This window comes from Ovis canadensis, chromosome 1 (assembly GCF_042477335.2).
Source record: "Ovis canadensis isolate MfBH-ARS-UI-01 breed Bighorn chromosome 1, ARS-UI_OviCan_v2, whole genome shotgun sequence".
NCBI classification, from domain to species: Eukaryota; Metazoa; Chordata; class Mammalia; order Artiodactyla; family Bovidae; genus Ovis; species Ovis canadensis.
This window is the reverse complement of record NC_091245.1, coordinates 207,628,730-207,635,593: the sequence shown is the minus strand read 5'-3', so window position 1 is coordinate 207,635,593 and position 6,864 is coordinate 207,628,730.

Genomic DNA, 6,864 nt, shown 5'->3' with positions numbered 1-6,864 from the left:
AAACTGATGAAATCTAGAGTTAAGAGTCACTCACCAATTTAGTCTTTTATTTTTGACAAATGTAACAGGATACTGTAAGATCATAACATGAGGGAAAACTGAAACTGGTTGAGGGGTATAAGGGAATTCTCTGCTATCTCTGCAGCTTCTCTATAAAACTAAAACCATTCCAAAGTAAAAGTTTATTAAAACAAAACGTAATTTTTAGGTGCATTGAGTGAGAGTTTAAAGGATTGCTTACCTCCTTTAGTTTTTAATCATGATACTGTTTACTCTCTCTTCTCAAAACTTTACCCCTTGCTGGTATGGTAAATTGCCTGTATCTGAGGATTTTGTCCTTACCTATGTTGTCCTGAAACTGTTCCATAGATCGGGGATAGAGGGAGCTTGACATTCCCCCCAGAGGTTAGAGGGTACCATTAGTAATACTGTTGGTGTTATATATTGATCATGTGGGGAAGATAGAGGTTGTGGCATTAGAGCACAATGAATTGCAACTCTAGAAAGCATAGCCTGGCTGTCATGTTCTGAGACATGAAGCCACATGGTTTAGCAGCATAACAAAGTGTTTCCATTGCATTGGCAGCATCATTTTTACTGTCATGTTCTTACTACACTCACATGCATATTTTATGGTCTTCCTGAATGCAATGTGTTCTCTACGTAGAACATATGTAGTCTCTAAGCACATTAAAAACAGCTGCTGCCTGAATCCCTGTTTGTTTTCCCAGCCTATAAGCCTAGTTCCCAGGCCTGTCTTCCAAGACTATACTACTTAAAAAAAAAAAAAGAATGAACTATTAGCGAGGTATTTTGCCACCAGATCTCCATGATCCTCCATAAGAGTCACTGAAGCTGAAAGGAATCTAGTATCTACACAAAGGAGTAGAGAGCTGGCTACCCACACTTCTATTTAATCCAAAAGGAAGCCAGTTCATTGTGAGTGCAGGAATTTTGTTGCTTAGAATACAAACCCACCTGACTCTGATCTGAGGCCCACTAAAATCATACCATCTTATGCTGCTGCTGCTGCTGCTGCTGCTGCTGCTAAGTTGCATGGACCGCAGCCCACCAGGCTCCTCTGTCCATGGGATTTTCCAGGCAAGAGTACTGGAGTAGGTTGCCATTGCCTTCCCCACATACTATCTTCACCCCACAGCAAAGAATGTTCTAGGAGTCTTCTAGTCAGTGCCTCTGGGAAGTGAAACAAAATTAGGAAGTTAGGAAGAAAAGACACTGGCCTATTCTTCTCTCCCCAAACCAGTATAGAGTACCTCAGCTTTGACCACATTGCTAGGATAATGTTTTAAATCAGCCTCTTCCACTGGGTCTGCTTCTGACTTTCCATGTAGCTGGAATAGGATTTCCCTTACACTACATTCCAATTTGGAACCTAGAGCAGGGGTGGTTCTGTATTTGGCCCATGCTCAAACTTGTTCTTCCACTCAGCTTCCCACATCCTGTGTTGCTTCTGTGCCTATCTGTTTCTCTACTTGATTATAAACCCCCATGGAAGAGAAAACCATGTCTTATTAATTTTGTGTCCTTTGCTATGCCTACCACAATGCCTGTCAAATAGCAAGTGTTCAACAAATGTTGGTGGAATATGTTTTATAGTTCTTTAGTGGCAAGACTTCCTATGGAGCTTGTTTATGGCTGCAATCCCTGTGGTCACAACAATATGGGGATCAGGGCAGTGCTCAGTCAGAACTCAGCTAGGGACCCTACATTTGTTCAGCCCACCCTGGAAAGAGGAAGGGTTGATTCACTGAAGACTGAGGCAGTACTAGAAACATTTCAGAATGTTGTACAAAAGACACAAAATTTCCCTCATCTCTAGGTCAGAGGAAAGTTATAGTTGTAAATTTACTCCATGGTATAGAATTCATCAGCTGAAAAGTAAGGATAAATTTCATCTCATAAAAGGAGACACATAATACAAGGACATGTCCTGAAGTCTGAAAGGAGACAATCTCTTGGGCATGATGATATATAGATGACTTATAGATGTAAGAGGTAGGGGTGGCATAGTTCATAATCCAGTGGCCTTACAAGGTTGGCCTGATCATAAAGCACAACAACAAAACCAGGAGGAAATACTCTTTAATGTGAAGTTGGACAACATTTTCCAACCTGAGTCCACAGGAATGGAGACTAAAGAAAGGCCTCTCTAGCCTATTATCTCGGAGAAGGCAATGGCACCCACTCCAGTACTCTTGCCTGGAAAATCCCATGGACAGAGGAGCCTGGAAGTCTGCAGTCCATGGGGTCGCTGAGGGTCAGACACGACTGAGCGATTTCACTTTCACTTTTCACTTTCATGCATTGGAGAAGGAAATGGCAACCCACTCCAGTGTTCTTGCCTGGAGAATCCCAGGGACGGGGGAGCCTTGAGGGCTGCCGTCTATGGGGTCACACAGTCGGACACAACTGAAGTGACTTAGCAGCAGCAGCAGCCTATTATACCCGTCCTCTGTCCCCGAATTAGTGTTAGTTCTACACCCTAGGTCTTTCCCAGAAAGCCACCCCATCATGATCCTTTCCCGCAGAGCTGCCCACACGCTCAATCCTTTATCTCCACTTTTTTTTTTTTTTTTTTTTTTTTTTGCTTTTGTAACAGTATGTTTCCCCTCACTAAGTTTCTATCTTTGGCTAAGTATCCAGGTGGCTTGTCAATCATAAGCAATTTGCACTTATGTTTCTTGGAAGATGGAAAAGTAGAGTAGGGGATGCATGACAACCACCTGTCTGCAGGAGAGGATATTTATGAATGAATCAAATCCATCATACTGTCATGATTAACTTCTTGCTAGCATATATCCTTTATATTACTAAGCTAAAATGGTATTGGTGGAGTCCTTTATCTTAAATCCTGCTACTTTCTGGTTTACAAAAACTCTCCTTATATTCCCTGTTTGTATATCTATCTTGCTTATTAAACTGATTATAAAGTCACTGAAGGAAAGACCCATGTACCAGGTATTCATTTGATATGTGCTCAAAGGGCACAAAAGGGGTGGAGAGAGAAGGAAAAATACATAAGGCAGTCTGTGCTGTTACTCCAAATCCATAATTTTGTAGATTTTTCATAAATCCTATATAAGATCCCTATAAAAGCATCCTGGCCATTTTGGCAGCCAAAATCCAACAGAGTATGGGTCATTTTACTATTATTTTCAATGCAAGTGAAAATTCTTCTTTCACAGGCATGCATGCATATTCTTCAGCCAAACTGGACAATTACCTTCTCTTCTAATTTGTCTTTTCTGACCTATCCTAATCACGTTTCTGCTGAGATTATGCTGCATAACAAACAACCCCCAAAATCTCAGGGCTTCCTAACTGACATTAAGTTTACACTCACAAGTATGCATGTCTGCCAAAGGTTGTGTGATCTCAACTGGGCTCATCTGGGCCAAGTTGGATTTAGGCCAGGTCACTTTCAGATCCGCTTCCGTGTGTCTTTATGCTCGGTCCCAGGCTGAAAGAGCAGCAGTTATCTGAGACATGCTCCTCTTAAGACAAAAGGAAGGAGCTCCAGGAGGGCTGGCCGGAACTTTATCACACCTCCTTTACGGCCTGTACTCACAATCATGATGTCACTTGCATTGGCCTAAGAAAGTCACAAGGTCAAGACCAAAGACACTGAGGGTTAGGGAAGATGCTTCACCCCAAGCAGTTTGGGGGAGTGAAATGAATAACTTCTGTTCAGTGATCTAATGTACCACAAGCCTCTGCAGCTTTGTTTTTACTACACCATTTGGCTGAAACACCTTTATTCCCCACAAACCTACCTCTTTAAATCTGGTCCATCATCCTTCAAGTCCCAGTTCAAATGTCACCTCCTCCATCAAACTCTCCCTGCTGTCACTGGGCAGATATAATCATTCCTTTTTCCAAACACTGAAATCTACGTGGCTCAAATAGTATTTATTATACATAGAATTGCATTGCAGTCATTGTCTGTGTGCAATATCTCCTGTAAAATCCTGAGAACCTTTAAAAACAGGGACTATGAACAATTCCTTTTTTTATTACCAACATTATTCAATGCCTTTAGCTTAGTAGACGCTTGGTATGTGTTGAATAAAGAAATGAATACATGCATATGTGTGTGTGCTTGTGACTGTGAGTGTATGAGTGTCTGCATTAAAGAGAAAATATAGTAATTAAGGGTTTCAAGCTCCGCATCAGATAGACCTCAGTTCAAACCCTGTCTTCCCCTCTCCTTGTCTGAGTGCCCTTTAGGAAAGTATTTAGTCCCTCTGTGCCTCAGTTACCTCAACTATAAGATGGAAATTGTAATAATCCATGTAAAAGGGTTGCATACAAGACAAACAGTCAGCACTGCTATTTTATTATTACTATATATGCTATGGTGAAACATTATTTCTCTTATTATATGCAATGTGATGAAAATATTTTTGAAATAACTACATAATGACAAGGACTAAAAGGGAACATATGTTAGAGTAATAGAATTATAAGTAAAACATCCTCTTTTTATTTCCTTCATGGATAACATGGTTTTGTTTATGCAATTTAAACAATTAAACATTTATTTTCCTTGGTGTTCAGCCAACTCCAGGGTGGTGACACCCATATGTACCTACCACTCCATACAAATGACTTTTTGAACAGATGCTGTGTGCCAGACCCATCATAAATACTTTTTTTTCTAATTCTCACAACAACCGTACAAGATCAATGATATTGAACATTATGTCCATTTTATAGATGAGAAAAGTGAGATCCTGAGAAGCTAAATTATTTGCCCAGGACTCTGCTGTTAATAAGTGGGAAATACAGGAAATGGATATGAGACTTGTCTCTGAAGCTCAGACTTCCTTCTTCACCCCTCAGCTTTTGTTCAATCACTACCCCACAGTAGTTATTTATAGTGTGAAAAACACTCCTGAGGCACAGGCAAATGTTGGTTTCTAATATCATCCTCCAATAAAAGAAACCAGGGCTCCTTAGAGAAATGGCTGAGTCTGTAACTGTAGCTGGAAACACACAAGATGAGCCTAGAGCATTTGTAGCACCAACAAGTAATGAAGCACTCCAAAAAATTTACAAGAGGAAACCACATGCACACACTATGGCGTGCATACGTCTAAGGGGCATAAAAGCCAACTGAAGGAGAGTCCAGTGAACAAAGCTGGAGCAATTGGATCAACAAAATAAAGTAGCACTGGGTTATAAAACAAAGCATAAAATAAATATCCATGTGTCCATAACTGATATAAATAAATGATTTAATAAAGAAATAAGTTGGGGAGAACAGGTAAATTTTCCATGCAGAAGTCTGCCAAATAGTTTATGTGGATACTCCACCATCAGAAAGGTGGAGCATAAATCCCCAGTCCTTAAGTTCAGACTCCACATGGTAACTTTCTTCCAAAATATACAGTATGGAAAAAGGAGGAATGAATAACCTTACAATGGAGAAACAAACACTACCTCAGCCAGATGTTCAAGGTCAACTTCAACAGTGATGTCATGGTGATAATATGTACCCTTGGTATGATGTGATGAGAATGGTACTTTAAGTCTGTAGTCCTCCTCCCCAAGACCCATGACTCTAATTAATCATAAGAAAAACTTCAGACTAGTGAAGCATCCTGCAGAATGCCTGAACAGTACTCTCTAAAACTGTTTTAGAGACTTTGATGTCAAAGTCATTAAGAACAAGGGAAATCTGGAAAGCTATCATAACCAAAAAGCCAAGGAGACATAACAGATAAATGTGGTGTGGTATCCCTGATGCAATTCTAGAGCAGAAAGAACAATAGATAAAAACTAACAGAATCTGAGTAAAAAGATGAATTTCCGTTAATAGTAATGCATCAATAGTGGTTCACTAAATGTGGCAAATGTATCATCCTAGTGTAAAAACATCCATGATAGGAGAAATTGGCTCTGGAGTAGATGGGCACTGTCTGTACTATCTTCACAACTTTTTATAAATCTAAAACTATTCTAAAATTGAAATTTTATTTTTTTTTACATTTTAGAACATATACATTTATTTGCTTATCTTTTTTTTAGTTTTTATTTTTATTTATTTATTTTTATTTTTATTTTTTTTAGTTTTTTTTTTTTTTAATTTTAAAATCTTTAATTCTTACATGCGTTCCCAAACATGAACCCCCCTCCCACAGGGACTGGATGTGAAGATAGTTCCCAACTCTAGAATTACCCTGGAAGAACCTGGAATACAGGCTAAAAGAGTTTTCTTGTTTTCCTGGAGGTACTTAAGAAAGTACAGCCTGACAACATGCTTACACACCATCACCTTGAAGCTGACTCACCCAAGCAAGTGGATAGTCTATCTGGTGATCCTAGATGAGAGACCAAATCGCCAGATCATGAAGCAGTTCATTCCATGGTTATCTGCTGACAGCTATCAAAGTCCCCACTATTACAAACTCTCATTGCTCACATTGTGAATAATTACTTGAGCAATTATCTGGTCAATGTCTGTCTTCCTCCATACACAGGGAGTTCCAAGAAGGAAAGGACTTCTTTCACCACATATTCCTAGAACTTAGGAGAATGGCACCTACTAGGTGTTTGAAAATTATCTGCTGAATGCATGAATGTCAGTGCAATCTAAAGGAACAATGATTAACACTGCTAAGTGTGCTCCACAGTAAATGACAAGCCTTGGCTTTCTGAGGTTTGAGAAGCCACCGGGACAAATGTAAACAGCTTCTCTTGTCAGTCTTCCCAGTCTCTTTGTTCACCCTCCAGCTTCCCAATACTATTATTTCTAAAGTGACGAATTTTGCCTGCTATAACCAAATCTAGTCCTAGAAAACAGTAAAGTTTTCAAAATCCAAGGAAATTATAAGGTCCACA